The sequence below is a fragment of the Protopterus annectens genome, chromosome 6.part0 (genome assembly GCF_019279795.1).
Source record: "Protopterus annectens isolate FY-2018-M chromosome 6.part0, PAN1.0, whole genome shotgun sequence".
NCBI lineage: Eukaryota > Metazoa > Chordata > Ceratodontiformes > Protopteridae > Protopterus > Protopterus annectens.
Genome location: NC_056737.1, coordinates 253,834,999 through 253,854,950, shown reverse-complemented (window position 1 = coordinate 253,854,950; position 19,952 = coordinate 253,834,999). Strand labels below are relative to the sequence as shown.

Below are 19,952 nucleotides of genomic sequence, written 5' to 3'. Positions count from 1 at the left end.
CAGATAGTTGGCAGGTGTGCAAGATCGACAATCCTCGAGTATTGAAATATTCCCTTTCCTTGACGTTTGTGCGATCTCAGAGTTAGTATATATAATTAGCAGGGGGTGTAGGGGGCACAGCTCTCCACATGGCTGGATATTGTTTATGTTTTGTTTTCTGAAGTAATAACTGCATACAGTGAGAATCAACCTCAGCACATGCATGGTAGGAAGTCAACGCTTCTGTGTTCAGGTAGAGTGGTTTAACTTCAGTATCTTGACATTCGTGTTAGTCAACCAACTGAAGGTAAATCCTCTTAACAGTCTTCATCCTCCATCTAATCATGAACTTGTTTTTTTCACTATCCTGTTTGCTCCATACCTAGAAGAGAAACATTGTCTTTCCACTTTAAGTGTCTGCAAATTACCTTACTGCCTTCTCCCTTTCTCTCCCCCTTACATGAAATTCCTCCTACTGCTACAGTGTTGCTTCTTTCTTCCCACAAACATTCAACATTTACCAGGGCTGTTGTGTCTCATTAAGGTCTGCCAGTATAACTTTTTTCTGACTTTATACCATCCCAATTCCAAAAAAAAAAAATGCCCTTAAAATTTTTGTATTATCCTGATTTGGACTACATGCATTCTTATATTTTATAACTATTTAAAACAGTCAAGGCTGCAATACTACAATTACCTGCCTGCTCTCATCTGTTGTCTTCAGCTTCATTTCTCTCTCTAATTTCTTCCCAAGAAGGATTATCATTTGCCTTTCTCCTTCCATTAATATCACTCATACCTATTGCTATATAATCCTTTCTGCCCACTTTAAAGCATATCCTTTCTCTGAAATTTCATCACTTCAAGGAAAATAATATCCTTCTTTCTCCGTTACTATTTTTCTATATATTCTCGGAGTACTTTGAGGGGTTGATGAATGAAGAGAATCAGTGGGAGAGAAGGTTGGATGACGTAGGGATAGTGAATCATGAAGTACAATGGATTAGCAAGGAGGAAGTAAGGATAGTTATGAAGAGGATGAAGAATGGAAAGGCTGTTGGTCCAGATGACATACCTGTGGAAGCATGGAGGTGTTTAGGTGAAATGGCAGTGGAGTTTTTAACCAGATTGTTTAATGAAATCTTGGAAAGTGAGAGGATGCCTGAGGAATGAAGAAGAAGTCTTTTGGTACCGATTTTTAAGAATAAGGGTGATGTGCAGAGCTGTGGTAATACAGAAGGATTAAATTGATCAGTCACAGCATGAAGTTATGGGAAAGAGTAGTGGAAGCTAGGTTAAGAAGGGATGTGATGATTAGTGATCAGCAGTATGGTTTCATGCTAGGAAAGAGCACTACAGATGCGATGTTTGCTCTGACAGTGTTGATGGAGAAGTACAGAGAAGGTCAAAAGGAGTGGCATTGTGTTTTTGTAGACTTAGAGAAAGCATATGACAGGGGGCCTAGAGAGGAGTTGTGGTACTGTATGAGGAAGTCGGGAGTGTCAGAGAATATGTCAGAGTGGTACAGGATATGTACGAGGGTAGTGTGACAGCGGTGAGGTCTGCGGTGGGAGTGATGGATGCATTTAAGGTGGAGGTGGGATTACATCAAGGATCAGCTCTGAGCCCTTTTTTATTTGCAATGGTGATGGACAGGTTGACAGACGAGATCAGACAGGAGTCCCCGTGGACTATGATGTTTGCAGATGACACTGTGATCTGTAGTGAGAGTAGGGAACTGGTGGAGACGACGCTGGAGAGATAGAGATATGCTCTAGAGAGAAGAGGAATGAAGGTCAGCAGGACTAAGACAGAATATGTGTGTGTGAATGAGAGGGAGGATAGGGGAATGGTGAGGATGCAAGGAGTAGAGGTGGCAAAGGTGGATGAGTTTAAATACTTGGGATCAATAGTTCAGAGTAATGGTGAGTGTGGAAGAGAGGTGAAGAGGAGAGTACAGACAGGATGAAGTGGGTGGAGAAGAGTGTCAGGAGTGATTTGTGACAGACGAGTACTAGTAAGAGTGAAAGGGAAGGTCTACAAGAGGGTAGTGAGACCAGCTATGTTATATGGGTTGGAGACAGTGGCATTGACAAAAAGGCAGGAGTTTGAGCTGGATGTGGCAGAGTTAAAGATGTTAAGATTTGCACTGGGTGTGACAAGGGTGGACAGGATTAGGAATATGTATACTAGAGGGTCAGCCCAGGTTGGAAGGTTTGGAGACAAAGCCAGAGAGGCAAGATTACGTTGGTTTGGACATGTGCTGAGGAGGTATGCTGAGTATATTGGGAAAAAGGATGAAGCTACCAGGTAACAGGAAAAGAGGAAGGCCTAAGATAAGGTTTATGGATGTGGTGAGAGAGGACATGCAGATGGTTGGTGTGACAGAGCAAGATGCAGAGGACAGGAAGAAATGGAAACAGATGATCCACTGTGGCGACCCCTAACGGGAACAGCCGAAAGAAGACGATGATTCTCATCTACGTTATCATATTCCAAACTCTCATATGTATTAATTTCTGATTTGTTTACTAATTTAATGTGTGGATCTCAAACCTGATTTCAGAGACTGCCGAGGTGCAACTCCCACAATTATAAATGAACAGAATGTCAGTACACAAACTTGACAGTGCAAGCAAAACAGAATAGAGATTAAAAACATAAGTATGAAAGAAACAAGTAAGAAATAAACACTGGGATTAGCTATGCTTAAACTAATAAAGTAAAATGTTGTAAAAATGTACATTCTGTCCTATATATTTAATGCCAGATACATGTGGTTTAGCCTTACATGGTAAGTACTTTTTTTGCTCTTTTTCTCCCACTGTCTGTCAATGATAAGTCCCTTTCTGGCCAATCAGCCCCCTCATTCCTCCTTATCTGGGCGAGGATTAAGAGAGATAGGCTACTATTTATCATCACTTAGACAGCTATCAAGGATGTGTTAGTATATTTTTACCCTATTCCCTGTATGGACATTACAAAGTGCTGATGCGGGGGACTTGGAATGGGTTAACCAAGGAGGATGTTTCCTCACTTCTGCAAGGGGTGCTTCCTCCAAGTAAATTTGCAATTCCCTCAAAACAAGAGTGATGGTTTCCATGATCTGCCACAATGATACTGCACCAACTCTGTGTGCCCCAGAATGCATACAATTCTCCCCACCCCCTTGGAAGGTATATGCAGGACATGACAATTCACTCCACCACAACTCCCACCCACACCCCTACGTGACACTTCCAGTGCTGAGGCCACTGACCCCAGTCACCTGTGTCACAGTCAGTGCTCCATCCCTCTGTACCAGAGAGTCAGGCATTCTAATTAATTATTGCTGTAATTAATGCCGCTAAATTAGATTTTGTGTTGGTATTAAGTTTTTGTCTGATTACACAACATTTCTTTTAACCTTGCAATTCTCTTTCCTCTGTGCTCCCCCCAACGTCAGCTACTTAGATATAGAAAGTATTGCACATATACTGATATATGGAATGCTACTCTTCATCTTTTTTTATCCTGTTCCATTTCTTGATTCTTATGAGACTCTCCATTCCAGCACTACCTTTGCTCTCTCTTCTGCAGTACCCTTAGCCTTTTATTTTCTCTTCCTACTTCCTCTTTTTCCATGCTGCTCCACTGTACACTGCTGTTGCCCTCTCCTGCACTGTCTCCTTCTCCAGTTTCCATAAGTCCCAGCTTTGCACCCTCCTACTCCCTCTTCTCTATTCTTTTACTTCACCATCTATGACTTGCTTCCCCACTACAGCACCCATGAAAGTCATGGCATACCTTTGTCTGTACAGCCTGACTCAGAGCCGTAACTACGGTGATGCAAATGAGGTGGCTGCCCTAGACACAAGGTGGCAGAGGGCATGATCAGCAGGTGGTGGGGTGGAACATAGGAACTGTCATTCACTTATGAATCCACAAGGATATTGGGGGTTCACAAATAAATAAATGCCAATACAGTATTTATGCTTGTGAAACTCAGTGTGGGGTAGTAATACTAGTAACTGTAGCAAAGTGCTTGTCACAGCCGTGGCAGGTATCTTGAAGATTACAGAAGACTTTTATTGGTCCTCAAATTTGGGATGAGGGGGTGCCAGTTTGAGGAACTGCTCAGGATGCCAGATGAGCCAACTATGGTCAAAAGTCAATGTCAAAGAAAACTTTAATGACATTCAGAACTACACAGCAGTGTAGCTGAACGAAATTACGCTTCATTCTCAATGCAGAAAACAGTTGCACATATAGATAGAGAAAAACATAAAATATCACAGTAGAAATTTAATAAGTAGCAAATTGTAAGTAAAGAAGGACAGCAGTGACCCACACCCATCCCAGAACAGGAGAAAAGGAAGACAAGGAACAATATGAAGGTAATATTGTCAAAGTAAAATTGAAACGATAGCAGCATATCTATGATTAGACTGCATTATTGCACAGTTTGTATATTGCACTTTACAGTCCTTCAGTGTGCAGGTAAGCCACTTTAGTATTGCACTTAGTTATTGCACATCCATAAAATAAGCCTCTTGATAGGCTAGTTATGTAACAGATGTCATGGTTTGTATTTCCAATGAGTTCAACAGTCTAATGGAGTGCGGAAAGAAACAGTTTTTAGTCTGGTGGTCTTAAAATTCAGGCTTCTGTATCTCCTGCCAGAGGATAGGTGAGTGTACAGCCCATTGGCTGGATGTGCTGGATCGCTGGATAAATTTTTGGCCCTGTCTATGCACCGGCATTTGTGTAGATCTTCCAGAGGAGTAAGGGAGGTGCCAATGATTCTTTTTGCTGACCATACAACTCTCTTGAGAGCCTTCTGATCCTGATTATTACAGCTCCCACACAAGACTGCAATGCTGTTGGTCAGGACACTCTCAATGGTGCCCCTATAAAAGGTCTGAAGCATGGAGCTTGGTAATTTTGCCTTCCTAAGTTTCCTTAGAAAGTGCAAGCGTTGCTAAGCTTTTTTGACTGTGGAAGATGCACGGGCTGACCAGGATAAGTTCTCTGTGAGGTGAAGACCCAAGAACTTTGCACTCTTGACCCTTTCCACTGTCATCCCTTTCATCACTAGAGGTTTGTGTGGTACTTGAGATCTTCTGAAGTATTGCTCTAAATGTAATTCTCATACTTCTCCTTTTACTTTGTACACAACCCAACACAACCTGGCTTGCACTGTGAACTTCAAGGCCGACAACTGACATGGTTATGTATTAACACTTCTCTATACTGATTTAACCTTTCCTGCCTGGATGTTATGCAATACAGATCTGTATATCTCACCCATTTTTTTATAGTGACTACTCAGTTGTTTCTGTCTTTGTTCATTCTTACATCCCATAAATAAGACACTTTCTTACTATATCTCAAATGAATAACAGGAAGGCTCCACTGAAGAATAGTAGTGTCCACAAATTTATTGAAGCGCTTTTCGTTCAAGTACCATGTAGAACTTCATCAGAATAAACAGATTTAAAGTACAAAGCTTCTTTTATAACAATTCAAACTTGCCATGTGATGTATTTTAACCTATAATCAATCTCAGCTTCTTAACTGCATTTAAAGTCAGACTTAACCCTATGCATTCTGAATATTTCTTGCATTTCCTTGTTCCTAAAAAATCCTATAAATAAGTGCACTGGTTTAAAAATGTGCTAGTTTAAAACAACAAAGTAAGCACACATTTACACAAGAATAGTGACAACATATAAAACAACATACATTCCTTGTTAAAATGTTCCTTAAAACCAAAGTTTGATCTGTTTATCTTAGTAAGCTTTTAAGTTTTAATAAACAGGTGATAGCGCAAGCTTCATTTGAAGCATGGGTATGTAAAAGCATTCAGTTTGATTTGCCATATCAGCTCTAATTTCTCCAACAAAGAACAAAGACCCCCTCTGTTGCCAGGTTCAACTTTGTCAATACCTCTAAATTTAAAACTGTGGTTCTCAAATTCTACTATGTGATTAGCCAGAGCACTTTCTGTTCTAGCCCTATTAATAGGTTCATAGGTCCATAGGTAGGTACTAGGCTATTGGCCCTAGGGCCTATACAAGCCTAGCCAAAGAGGTACCCTGGCTTTCGCCACCTAAGAAAATTATTTTCCTGTGCTCCTGTCGAGCAGAGCCACAGAGGTGATCCCCGGGGTGAATTTCCTATTTCCCATCCAGTCATCAAGATTTTTCTTGACGAGTGCTAATGAGGAGCTTTGTTTGATATAGATAGGCAGTTTGTTCCAGAGTATGGGTAGTCTCTGGGACAGGAATCTATCCCTCCAGCATGTTCTGTTTATTGGGGTGACAAGGTTTAGGACCCTAGAGTGTGTAGCTCAGAGGGATTGGGATTTCTTTAAGTGGAGCATGTCCAACAGCTCTGGGTTTGACATAGCTTTGTTGTTAGGCAGAGATTGCCTCTGAGTAGGCGATATGCGACGGAGTAAAGCTGGAGTTTTTTGAGGCGGTCTACGTAGGGCATCTGTTTGAGGCCAGTGATCCTCTTTGTGAGGTATTTCTGCGGCCTTTCCAGTTGTTGATGTCTTGTGAGGTACATACCAAAAGGTGCGTTGTACTCTATAATAGGTCTAATGATTGACGAGTAGAGGGGAACAATGACCTCTTTTTTCCCGGATGAGAAACCTTTTGTGATGAGGTGTGCCATGTACAAGGATTTCCTGACTACTGTGGTGGTGTGATTATCAAAGGAGAGACTACTGTCCACCTGTGTCCCAAGGTCTCTTGTCACACATTCGGTGTTAAGTAGACTACCACCTATGTGGTAGCTCATGGGTACAGAGTTTTTACCAAAGGGGATGATAATGCACTTTTTGGCATTGAGCTTGAGGCTATGGCTTTGACACCAGGCATCTGTCTCAGTGAGGCCCTTTTGCAGGATGTCCACATCATTTGGAGTTTCAATTATGGCTCCCAGTTTGCAGTCATCTGCAAACTTCATTAGCCAAAGACCTTCTGTGTTAGCCTGTACTTCAGAAAAGTAGATGACAAACAGGAGAGGACCCAGGACTGAACCCTGTGGTACTCTACTTGTCACTGGTCTGAAGTCGGATTTGGAGTCTGCTACTTTCACAGTGTGGGTTCTGTCAGTGAGCCAGTTGGCAACCCATCTTGTAACATAGGGATTTATACCTAGTTTAGTGAATTTATCTAGAATTCCAGTGTGAGGGATGGTGTCAAAAGCCTTGGCGAGATCTAGATAGACTGTGTGAACCACATTACCCTTGTCTACGGCTTTGGTGACTGCTTCAAAGAAGTCAATCAGGTTTAGGAGACATGATCTGCCTTTTACAAACCTGAACTGGGTGGGGTCCAGAGTTTGGAGATTACCAGTATCTTTGTTTATAAGTTCCATGATGATACGTTCCATGGCCTTGCAGACCAGGCTTGTTAGGCTAATGAGGTGGTAGTTCCCGGGGTCTGTGGTGGCTCCCCCTTTGTGGAGTGGGATAGCCGTCGCTGTGCGCCATTCAGTGGGCACAAAGCCTGATGTGAGGTTATGATTGAACATGGTGCTTAGCTGGGGTGCCAGTTAATTCTGTAGTTCATGTAGCACGCAGCCTGGGATGTTGTCAGGCCTCATGGATGCTGTCTTCTTGGCTTTGGAGAGTGCGTTTTTTTCCTGTGCAGCCATGATTACAGGAACTTTACATTCTTCCGATATAGAGATGGGACCTTTAGGGGGTGGGGGGGGGGTAAAGTTAGCACTGAACCTATCTGCCAGGATGTTGGCAATATCAGTTGGTTCTGTATATTTAGTACCATTGTACTGTAACTCAGATCTGAGTGTCGCCATTGCGATTCTTGACATAGCTATAGAATGCTTTGTGGTTGTCTTTAGAATCAGTGGCGATTTTGTTTTCATAACTAGCTTTTAGGATTTTATGAGAGATCTCAGCTTCTTATTGAGACTGACCAGGGAGTTCTTCCAGTCATGGGATTTTACTCTTTTTTGTAACAGTTTCCTTCTTCTGTTGTAGAGTTTGTTTATGGCAGGGGACTACAAGATTGGCTTCCTTTTTTGGAAGATAGCATCCTGGTTCTGTTAGGGACAGCATGATCCATGCACTCGTGTAAGTGCTTATGAAGTGCATTTGTGCAGGATTCAGCAGTCGTACCTCTACTGTCCGTATGCATGGGTGTCGTGAAGTTTGCCACTTCTGTCTTAAGAAGCAAGAAGTTGGCTTTGGAGAAATTTTTTACGGTGGTTTCCCTAATGGGGGGTGGAGGCGGGATGTGGATGTCTAGGCTGATTAGCTTGTGGTCGGATATGACCAACGAGGAATTGACGTCTGGTGTGGAACACTGGTTGCCCATGTTGGTAATGACCAGGTCTAGGATATTGCTGCCCCTGGTGGGGGTGTGGATAAGTTGATCCAAGGCGTTGGAATTTATGAATTCCAGAAAACGTTGAGCAAAAGAGTTGGTACATGAGTAGTTTTCCCAGTTAATGGTGGGGTAGTTGAAATTCACCCATTATTAAGGTGTTGGGATGTACCCTAATATTTTCCAGTGTATCGAGAAATGAGGAGTGGGAATCCTAAGGCATGGTGAGGGATCTGTAGCAAGTTACAATTTGGACTGCGGTCTTGCCCAGAGTTAGTTGCACTTGGATAATCTCGGATGCATTATGCTGAGCAATGCTTCTTTGAAGTAGTCACCAAAGCCATAGACAAGGGTAAGGAGGTTCACACAGCCTATCTAGATCTTGCCAAGGCTTTCAACACCATCCCCCACTCTGGAATTATAGATAAACTCACTAAACTAGGTATAAATCCCTATGTCACAAGATGGGTTGCCAACTGGCTCACTGACAGAACCCACACTGTAAAAGTAGCAGACTCCAAATCCGACTTCAGACCAATGACAAGTGGAGTACCACAGGGTTCAGTCCTGGGTCCTCTCCTATTTGGTATCTACTTCTCTGAAGTACAGGCTAACACAGAAGGTCTTTGGTTAATGAAGTTCACAGATGACTGCAAACTAGGAGCCATAATCGAAACTCCTAACAATGTGGACATCCTACAAAAGGGCCTCACTGAGACAGATGCCTGGTGTCAAAGCCATGGCCTCAAGCTCAATACCAAAAAGTGCATTGTCATCCCCTTTGGTAAAAACTCTGTACCCATGAACTACAACATAGGCGGTAGTATACTTAACACCGAAAGTGTAATAAGAGACCTTGGGGCACAGGTGGACAGTAGTCTCTCCTTTGAAAATCACATCGCCACAGCAGTCAGAAAATCCTTCTACGTGGCACACCCCATCACAAAAGGTTTTTCATCCAGAAAAAAAGAGGTCATTGTTCCCCTCTACTCATCACTCATTAGACCCATTATAGAGTACAACTCCCCTTTTGGTATGTACCTCACAAGATATCTACAACAACTGGAAAGGCCGCAGAAATACCTCACAAAGAGGATGACCGGCCTCAAACAGATGCCCTACACAGACCATCTCAAAAAACTCCAGCTTTACTATGTCGCATATCGCATACTCAGAGGTGATCTCTGCCTAACATACAAAGCTATGTCAAACCCAGAGCTGTTGGACATGCTCCACTTAAAGAAATCCCAATCCCTCCAAGCTACAAGCTCTAGGGACCTAAACCTTGTCACCACAATAAACAGAACATGCCAGAGGGATAGATTCCTGTCCCAGAGACTTCCCATACTCTGGAATAAACTTCCTATCTATATCAAACAAAGCTCCTCATTAGCACTCTTCAAGAAAAATCTTGATGATTGGATGGGAACTAGGAAATTCACCCAGGGGATCACCTCTGTGGCTCTGCTCGACAGTGGCACAGGAAAATAATTTTCTTGGGTGGCAAAAGCCAGGGTACCTTTTTGGTGGGGCTTGTATAGGCCCCAGGGCCGATAGCCTAGTACCTACCTATGAACCTATTTAGCCCAATGCCAACAATGCCCGGCATTTTATGTTGGGAAGATCAATAGGAAATTAAAAGAGCGTCTATATGAACGTATATACAGCATTAATAGGGCTAGAACAGAAAATGTTCTGGCTAAGCACATAGTAGAATTTGAGAACCACATTTTTAAATTTAGAGGTATTGACCAAGTTGAACTTGGTAACAGAGGGGATCCTTGTTCTTTGTTGTTGGAGAAATTAGAGCTGATATGGCAAATCAAACTGAATGCCTTTACATACCCAGGCTTGAATGAAGCTTGTGCTATCATCTGTTTATTCAAACTTAAAAGCTTGCTAAGATAAACAGATCAACTTTGGTTTTATAGAACATTTTAACAAGGAATGTATGTTGTTGCTATTCTTGTGTAAATGTCTGCACACTTTTGTTGTTTTTAACTAGCACATTTTAAACCAGTGCACTTATTTACAGGATTCTTTAGGATCAAGGAAATGCAAGAAATATTCAGAATGCATAGGGTTAAGTCTGACTTAAGCATTTAAATGCAGTTAAGAAGCGGAGATTGATTATAGGTCAAAATACATCACATGGCAAGTTGAATTGTTATAAAAGAAGCTTTATACGTTAAATCTGTTTATTCTGATGAAGTTCTGTATGATACTTGAACGAAAAACACTTCAATAAATTTGTGGACACTACTATTCTTCAGTGAAGCCTTCCTGTTATTCGTTTGTGTGTTTGCAGTTTCAGAGTTTTACATCTGTTTCTTACTATATCTGTTGATATTTGGACATACACTCCCTCATAACTGCTTGGCCAGATGCATCTTTTTCACAAATCTCTATCTGGCAATTTTTCTCTGCATAATCCTTATCTTTATGGACATTCATTGTGTGCATCCACTAAACCTGACAGTTCACCCCATGTCACTAGTGATCACCTTCTTGCAAATTAAGAAAAAGCAGTGAAGATCTGATTAAGAACATGAACAATACTATTAGGTCTATTAAAGCAGCAGATGAACTTAGGTTAGCATCTGAAGTTTAAGGCAATTGCAAATCCTTCTTTATCTACATTAGGAAACAAAGAAATATCACCCAACAGTGTTCTGAACTTAACCATAATGGTACCACCAACTCTGATCCAGTAGACATTGCCAATGTTCTAGTAAACAAATATAGTGTGGATTTTACCCCAGAGACAACCATCCAAAACCCCACTTATTCCCGAAAGTCTCAGACAGCCTTTATCACCAAAGAACATGTACTGGATGCATGCTCCAAAACTAAAAATATCTCCTCCATGGGACTTGGTAATAAAACCAAGTGTTCTAAGTTTAGCTACTAGTTTTGTCCCTGAGGTTTGGTACACAGTAGTACTAATGGCATGCCACAAGGGTGGCCTCAACTCTGACCCCATGGATTATAGGCCAGTAGCTTGACAAGTCGTATTTGCAAAGCCATGAATTACACTATAAATGACCTAATAAACTATGATATTAAAAATCTCATCAGATTAGACCCATAGTAGTTTGACTTTGTCATGGGTAGATCCTGTCTAATGAATCTGGTTATCTTCTTTGAAATGGTAATACATGCTGTTGACAGCAGTCATACTATTCACACATTATACCTTGACCTGGCCATGGCATTTGACACCGTTTTAAATGCCAGCATAGTTAGCAAGCTTAATGCATCACAAATAGATCTGTATGTGGTAAGATGGACAGCAAAATGGTTAAACGATAAAACACACATGGTGTGGATACCAGGTACCTCATCAGAGAGTATGAAGCTGACCAGTAGTGTCTATCAGGGCTCAATGATTTTGTGGCCATTCACAGTCACTACACTTTCCATTGCCCTACTTTAGCAAGACTGCTGATGTCAGTCACCTTGAAATATTCCTTTGGACAAGGGCCAGTCCCCTAAGCTCCATGGCGCGTGCAATAACTGTGTAATGCTATAGTGTAACATACTAGTTAGGTAGGAGTTCTAATCCCAGACATGGCAACTGTGAAACTCTGTGTGTGTGTGTGTGTGTGTGTGTGTGTGTGTGTGTGTGTGTGTGTGTGTGTGTGTGTGTGTGTAGATTAATGATTTTGAGGCCATTCACAGTCACTACACCTCCCATTGCCCTACTTTAGCAAGCCTGCTGATGTCAGTCACCTAGAAATGCCCCTCTGGACAAGGGCCAGTCCCATAAGCTCCATGGTGCATGCGATAACTGCGTAATGCTATAGTGTAACATAATACTTAGGTTTGAGTTCTAATCCCAGACATGGTAGCTGTGAAACTCTGTGTGTGTGTGTGTGTGTGTGTGTGTGTGTGGAGATTAATGATTCTGAGGCCATTCACAGTCACTACACCTCCCATTGCCCTACTTTAGCAAGCCTGCTGTCAGTCACCTTGAAATACCCCTTTGGACAATGGCCAGCCCCATAAGCTCTGTGGCGCTTGCCATAACTGCATAATGCTATAATGTATCATACTAGTTAGGTAGGAGTTCTAATCCCAGACATGGCAACTGTGAATGTGTGTGTGTGTGTGTGTGTGTGTGTGTGTGTGTGTGTGTCCTTGAAAATACATGATATTATGGACATTCACACTTACTACTCTCGCTTTACCCCTCCTTTAGCACTGCTGCTGATGTTAGTCACCTTCAAATATACCTGTGGAGAGCTCTCCAACATGTCAGCTCCATGGCACGTGCCATAAATGCAGAACAATGCAGCATCAGTAACTACACAGGTATGGGTTTGAATCTCAACTATGGCAAGTGTTTGTGTTTGTACTTATGTATGTGTGTACCTCAAAGATGTTGGCCCCATTTACACCCAGTACACATCTCAGAGCCTGACTTTAGCAGTCCTGCAGATATCATCCACCTCAGAAGTACCTGTTGCCAACCCTAAACCATGTCAGGTCAGTGGTGCATGTGGTAAATGCATAACATAATGGTCCGTAAAGATTGTTAGATAGAGGTTTGAACCTTCACCCCTAGCAAATGTAAATGTGTGTTTAGGGTAAAATTATTTGGGATCTCTCACTCACTACATCACTCAATGCCAGTATTTACACGGGCTGGTGATGTTCCTCACCTTAGAAGTACCTTGGGACAACATCCATCCTATAAGCTCTGTGGCTTGTGCGATAAATGTGATACACTATAATAGCAATACATAGCTAGGTAGGGGTTTGAATCTCAGTACTGGCAAGTGTGTGCCTGTCATCAGTATCCTGTGTGGAGGTTGCTGTGATTGTCTAATAACAAGATGCATTGTGGGGTGGGTTTTGCTAAATTTTTTTGTAAAATAAAAATAAAAATAAAAATAAATAAAAATAAATAAAATTATGTTGAGGACCTAGTATATGTCACAATGTCCGCCTTACAAGGACAACAGATGTCAAACACCAGAGAGGCTGGTGTAGACAATCCATAACCCTACATGTGACATTATAGATTGGTAAACAATATAGGCAATCCTTCTATTAATCAGAGAACACTCTCCACCCATGTCTCATACACAAACACACTTGGCTAGGCAACAACCACTTTATTGGTAGTTCTCTGCACATTGCTTCACATATAGTAACCACGGTGTGATTGCAGTGAACTACATGCCTGTTGACCACAACAATGCCACTGACATCAGAAAGTACTGTGATGTGTTACATCTCCTGACTGTGTGTTATCCAGCAAGTAAAAGGACATGGCACCCTGTTCCATCCCCGCAGTAGGCAAATAAATGCTTACAGTGGCTCTTTTGCTATGTTCCCCAGTGGATGCCTGCAACAACTGTAGAGTCTGCAAATGTAACCCACAAAGGGAATACCATGCCTTATACACATGCCCTGTATGGACAGATGCCACTAACTCCACTGAATACTTGTATCATGCTGTCAATGTAGGAGCAAGCACAACCTCAGTTCCATAGCCAGGTCTCACCAAATGAGGTTAGGAATGCTACATCAGAAGATAACAACCTGTCCACACAACGTGCCCCAGAGACCTCAAATACACTTCCACATGTCAAAGAACATGTGTGTGGGACATGTGCATAACCCAGACACTGTCCATATTATGGAATATAGATCACATACATGGGAAGCAGTGCACATCACTGGCCACCCACAACAGTAACCCAGATGAGTGGATGGTGACTACAATACCCACCCCTGGGGACCGCTCCAGGGACTACACCCTGAGCCATACTGGAGACTACTGTCATGTGGCCTGATGCCAAGGTATTCCCTTTGCCTAGCCTTGTACAGCCTTCAGGCCCATTCACCTACTACACACCTGTGAAGCAATGAACCTATGCATCTCAGTACTAGCAAGTGTGTGTGTGTGTGTGTGTGTGTGTGGAGATTAATGATTTTGAAGCCATTCACACTCACTACACCCCCATCACCCTACGTTAGCATGCCTGCTGATGTAATTCACATTGAAATAACCCTTTGGCCATGTTTCAGCCATATAAGCTCTGCGGCGCTTGTAATAACTGTGTAATACTGTAGTGTAGCAAACTAGTTAGGTAGGAGTTCTAATCCTGATCCTGCCAACTGTGATAATGTGTGTGTTTCCCTGAGAGTGTGAGTGTGTGTGTGTGTGTGTGTGTGTGTGTGTGTGTGTGTGTGTGTGTGTGTGTCTTCATTGACACCTGCTTTTGTGGACATTCACACTTACTACACTTCCCTTACCCTCCTTTAGGACTGTTGCTGATGTTACTCACCTTCAAAGATACCTTTGGACAGCTCTCCAACAGGTAAGCTCTGTGGCATGTGCAATAACTGCGTAACAATGTAATAGCAATACATAGTCAGGCAGGGGTTTGAAACTCAGTACTGGTGTGTGTTTGTGTGTGTGTCATCAGTATCCTGTACGGGTGTTGGGGTGACTGTGTAATGATAAGATCCATTGCAGTGTGGGTTTTGGTACATCATTATATTGAGGACCTATATGTTCCAATGTCCACATTACAAGGTCAACAGTTTTCAAACACTGTAGAAGTCATTGTAGACCATCCTCAGCCATAAATGTGTACAGCCATGGGCAATTACTATGTGACAGTATGGATTAGTAAACAATATAGGCAACCGTTATAATACCCAGATACCACTCTCTACCCACGGATCATACACACACATGCTTGGCTCTTACTCTCTTACTCCCTTCCTTTCTTACTTTGTCTTTGTCTCTGTCTCTCTCTCTCTCTCTCTCTCTCCCTCTCTGGTGGATGTGGAAAAGTACATCTGTTTTGCATAGGCAGCAGCTTGAGTTTTGTAAGCAATGCTCATGATCAGCTGATGGCCTGTGCACGAATTGCAGTCCTCTAAGTGAATGTGGAACAGCTGTGGTATCATTCCTATAGCCAATTGCATGGAAACACACTCTTATAACTAAGCACTTCATGTGGGTATTGGCCCTGTTCCTTCACTGTGAGCAGGACTTCATGTGGGTGTTTGACAAACAGCATCACAGAGGGTAGTTGGAAATACCTCTTACAACATACTCTGTGGAGACAGGCCAACAAACAGGAGGGGGATGTTCCAGACATGGGGACAGAATGTAAGTATTGCTGTTCTATATTTGAAGTAATGTTGGTTTAACAGGGTTTGTGTGGATATGGCTCTTCTACACGATTTAAAGTCTAGCATGACAGTGTTATGTGGTTGAGGAAACTCTCACCTGTAGGGCTATATCTGGCCAGAGTTTGGAGTCTTAAATGTGATGTGTTACTCACACATTTCCTATCTTTAGAAATGCAGTAGCATACTCTGGTGATGCAGTCAGTACAATGTGATATCCATGTGAGTTACTGACTTTATATCCCTCAGAAGAGATATGTCACAACAAACCCTGTTACACCAGGAATGAATTTTCTCAGTTTATCACAGCAATACATCAATATTGGCCCTGTGTTTGTGCCTCTGTCCCCTAAGTCTGTCACCCTTTGTCCATATGTCAAGCAGTAAGAGGTGCATATGTACAGAATATCATTATTTACTGACATCATACCTGATAAACCAGTGAGATATCAGACTGCTAGACATGTTATGTATAGAAGGCCTTAGATTTGAGGACAAAACCTGGACATTCTGTTGTAGTCTGTACAGTAGTGAGGTCTGTGTACTTATGGTGATTGTTGACAGTGTGTATTGTGTACAGACTTTGGTAGATGTCACTGTTCTTGGTCCTATTCTATCTGATGTTGCATGCTGCTCCAGTTTACGGTACCCTATCAGCGTATATGTTTGTAGGGCTAGACTGAGACATGTCACATACCACAGTCAGGCATCAGACTAGACTGTGTATTGGGCTAGTATATGTAGGGTTAGTGTGTGAGTGGCACATATGAGGATGGTTTTGTTCACACAGTCCATATACTGTACTATTAATTAGGCTTACCATAATGTGACTGTGACTGTATTGAGATTGGTTGTGGGTATGCACTTTTACACTGGCGTCTGTTACTCCATGCTGTTACATGCCTGTAGTGCCTGCTATATTTGCAAGTACATGTTTATTCCCCCATAGGAAACTTGGGTCAGTGTTGTGGCAGTCTGCCTGTAGTTTGCACAGTGCTTTGTGACAAGCCTAGCAGCTCAGTGTATTTACCTAGTGTGATGTTATGTCCAGATATTTGTCAGATGCACTGTTGCTTGGCCATAAGTGTTGTGTATTTCTGAAAAAGCAGTGGGATGCTGTGAAAATGTATGTCACTAACAAGTGGGAAGTATTTGGGCTTGGGACCTCTGCTTGTCCGGTTAATATGTGTTAGGATAGACATGAGGGTGTGAATGCATCAACTGTGTGAGCTTATCTATTCCAGTATTTTTGTGATATGCCCATTTACATGGCTGTAGACATCCACTTTGTCAGGCTTGGTCCATGTGTCTTGCACTAAGGAGTTCTGTGTATATCCAGAGACTGACCAGATTGTGTCAGACTGTCCACGTTTATTTGTCATATCTGTGCTGTATTCCACAGGATTATTACTGTGATTTGTGTGGTACTTCACTATGATGATCTTATGATGTCTGCCACTAACTGATGGTGTACATGTCAGTATCAGAAGTGACTTCCCACACATCTGTTGACACAACCCCTGTTACTGTACCAACATTCTACATTTATACCTGCAATACTTACATTACATCCCCTTGCACTAAGAGGCTGTGACACCATATTTATCTGATATGTGTATATTTAGATATAACATACTGATTCTACACTATTTTCACTAACAAGTACTAAACAATTGTAGAAGTCAAAGCAAGGTAATGGCATCTTTAATAAGGACATTTAATTCCATGTAAATAACATGCTTCTATGTGCTGTCATTACAGTAGCAAGGGGTGTGAGTATACTGTATGGGACACCTGAGTATATATGGCTAGTACAACAATCTTTTCTCTTGGTATGTGTTTCACACATGGGTAATATCCTAGGGTATATGCAGTCACACTTGCATGTATTGTATCATTACGTAACTACTGTTAACAGTGCTTTCCCAAGTATGAGTAGATTGCAGATTGTAGTACTGGAAACATACACCCCGGCATGCACAGCTGGACTCTGAGTACTGACTATCGTGTTCTTGGTGTGTGAGCTGTGTGTTATTAAGTATTTGCTACTGGATATTGATCTGATATGTAGATATTAACTGCAGACTGCTATGTGTATAGGACATGCCATGGAGGGCTGCTGTCATGTAGTAATGGCATACCTATCATTGTCAGACATCTATCTGTCAAAACATTCATCCTAATGCATAACCTGTTGGCTAGCTGATTTCTATCTCTCCTCTGTACAGATGTGCAGATGTCAGGTATCCATCCTGGCTGCTTACAGGCAATCTATGCTTGACTGACACTGACATGTCTACCCAGCTGTGCTATGAATGCCACAGCAGCTAGGAAACCCGACCCTGTATGCACCACATGCCATGGATACCTCAACTAGACTACCACAGTCAGCAGAACATGCTTGGGTACAGGTCTCCAACCCAGACACTGGCTATGTTATGTAATATATGTTGCATACATGTCAATTGGAGCACCTCACTGGCCCTCTGCAAAAGAAAACCAGATGATTGGATGTTGCATTTAACTGTCACCCTGGGGGTCACTCAAGTGGCATCAGTTGATAGATGGCCTGCTGACAAATGTCAGGTGGCATGATACCAGTGTACCCACATCCCCTACTCTTCTCATCTCTCCATGGACATTAGGCTGGTACACACCTAGGAACACCTGCACCTATAAACACCAGTACTGACAAATGTGTCAGTGTGCATTACTGAGAATAACAGTGTCTGTGTGTTTGTAAACTTGTAGTTGATAATACCCTGAGGGCCTTCTCACCCACTAAACCCCCATTGCCATAGTTAGAAATGGCTGCTGCTGTAATGGACATTAAATGTACCTTGTTACACTCTTCACCCCATGGGCTACCTGAAGCTTGCAGTACAAGCATAACACTGTTGTAGAAATTGGTAGACAGGCATGGGTTACCTTGGTCCTGTCAACAGGACAACGTTTTACTGTGAGGCGACAATGCTACCGCAGCACCACCACACACATATATATATATATATATATATATAAAATACACATACACACACACACACACACACACATATATATATAATATATATATATATATATATATATATATATATATACACACACACACTTGGGATCAACAGTTCAGAGTAATGCTGATTGTGGAAGAGAGTTGAAGAGAGTACAGGCAGGGTAGAATGGGTGCAGAAGAGTGTCAGGAATGATTTGTGACAGACGGGTATCAGTAAGAGTGGAAGGGAAGGTCTACAAGAGGGTAGTGAGACTAGCTATGTTGTATGGGTTGGAAACAGTGGCAGTGACAAAAAGGCAGGAGTCAGAGCTGGAAGTGGCAGAGTTAAAGATGTTAAGATTTGCACTGGGTGTGACAAGGATGGACAGGATTAGGAATCAGTATATTAGAGGGTCAGCTAAGGTTGGACGGTTTGGAGACAAAGTCAGAGAGGCGAGATTGAGTTTGGACATGTGCCGAGGAGGGATGCTGGGTATATTGGGAAAAGGATGCTAAGGATGGAGCTGCCAGGTAAGAGGAAAAGAGAAAGGCCTAAGATAAGGTTTATGGATGTGGTGAGAGACGACATGCAGGTGGTTGTTGTGACAGAGCAATATGCAGAGGACAGGAAGAAATGGAAATAGATGATCCACTGTGGCGACCCCTAACTGGAACAGCCAAAAGAGAATATATATATATATATATATATATATATATATATATATATATATATACATACATATATACATGCATACCTATATATACATATATAAATACATTTTCCCTATTGTTGAATGACTGTGCTGCATGATATGTTTGAGAAAGCATCACACTTATGTAGAGCTCAAATGGCTTAGTGGTAAATCTCTGTGGCTATGGTGTTCAGTGTCCTGGGTTTGAGATTTGCAAGGGCTGATTATTTTGTATTTACAATACCCTATGGCCTTGGTTTGGGCAGTGGTATGTTTGTACACAGTGTATACATCAACTGTCTTATAGCTAAATTCTACATCTCTTACCTGGTAGACCTGTGGAGGGAATGTTTGTTAACACTACTTGACTGTTTCTACACATATTCCCAGATTCCAAGTTAATATTATGCACATACCTCTCAATCTCTTAATGCACACACTCTGGACAAAGCTTGACAACATGGGGGTACAAATAGGGACATATTTTGAATATTGCTCTCATAAACTTGGAGAGTTGCTAGAGTGACAGGATTTGTTTTAATATACATTTTCTGAAGGTTTTGAGGTCTGAAAATCAAATGTATGTCATTATTTAGTGACTATAATTCTGAGATCATCCCTCTAATTTGCCTAGGGGACAGAGTAACAGGTAGAAAATATGAGCCAATAATCTGGACATCCTGAAAAATCTGTACAGTTCAGAGGTATGATTATGCATACAGCTTACTACCACTCCCAGGATTTGAACCATGACTGTGTCTGCTAAAAATGCAACAATTTAAGTTGCAGCAGATTGTG

General features: G+C 42.0%; 1 protein-coding gene across 1 annotated transcript in view; it reads right to left on the bottom strand.

Annotated features, from left to right (window-relative positions):
- DPH6 (diphthamine biosynthesis 6) overlaps nt 1-19,952 on the bottom strand; it is a 2,556,557-nt gene that overhangs the window by 645,214 nt on the left and 1,891,391 nt on the right. The window lies entirely within an intron of this gene.